Raw genomic sequence first — 605 nt, forward strand, 5'->3', positions numbered from 1 at the left:
GGTGACCTCGTGGAGAGTGAATTTTTAACCCAAACATTAATTAACTAAATTTTTAATCAATGATGCTATTTCCCATGTTTTAAAGACTTTTAATAAAATTCCTCTGTGTTATTGGTATTCGTTATTAGTAAAAATCGTTGTGAAAATCTAAGTTAGAAAATCTAAATAAGGAAAAATTTGTGTTAGTAATTTCTGATAATATCATATAGATATGATAATGAATTAATAATGCAAAACCTGAATGATATCTACATGATTAGGCTATATTGAAAAATGATTTTTCCTTATTTTAATCACGTATGTATTATAAGTAAACAATTGATATGATTATGATGCAAATGATGAAATACATTTAACGTTAAAGTGATGATGTTGACAAGAGTAATACAAAAATGATAAATATCAAAAATTGTAATGAGATAATGACAAAAAATGCTAACGAAAAAAAGAAAATGAAATCTACCGTGATTTGCGGAATAAACTATGAAGTCTTATAAGGGAAAAATATAATAACAACAACTAAGATAACACAAAATCAATTTTTCTTACTATCTATCACATAAAATACTATTCAGAAGATATACGTAGTCAAGAAAAACCCGGGA

The sequence above is a fragment of the Penaeus monodon genome, chromosome 29, assembly GCF_015228065.2.
Source record: "Penaeus monodon isolate SGIC_2016 chromosome 29, NSTDA_Pmon_1, whole genome shotgun sequence".
In the NCBI taxonomy this organism is placed as follows: Eukaryota; Metazoa; Arthropoda; class Malacostraca; order Decapoda; family Penaeidae; genus Penaeus; species Penaeus monodon.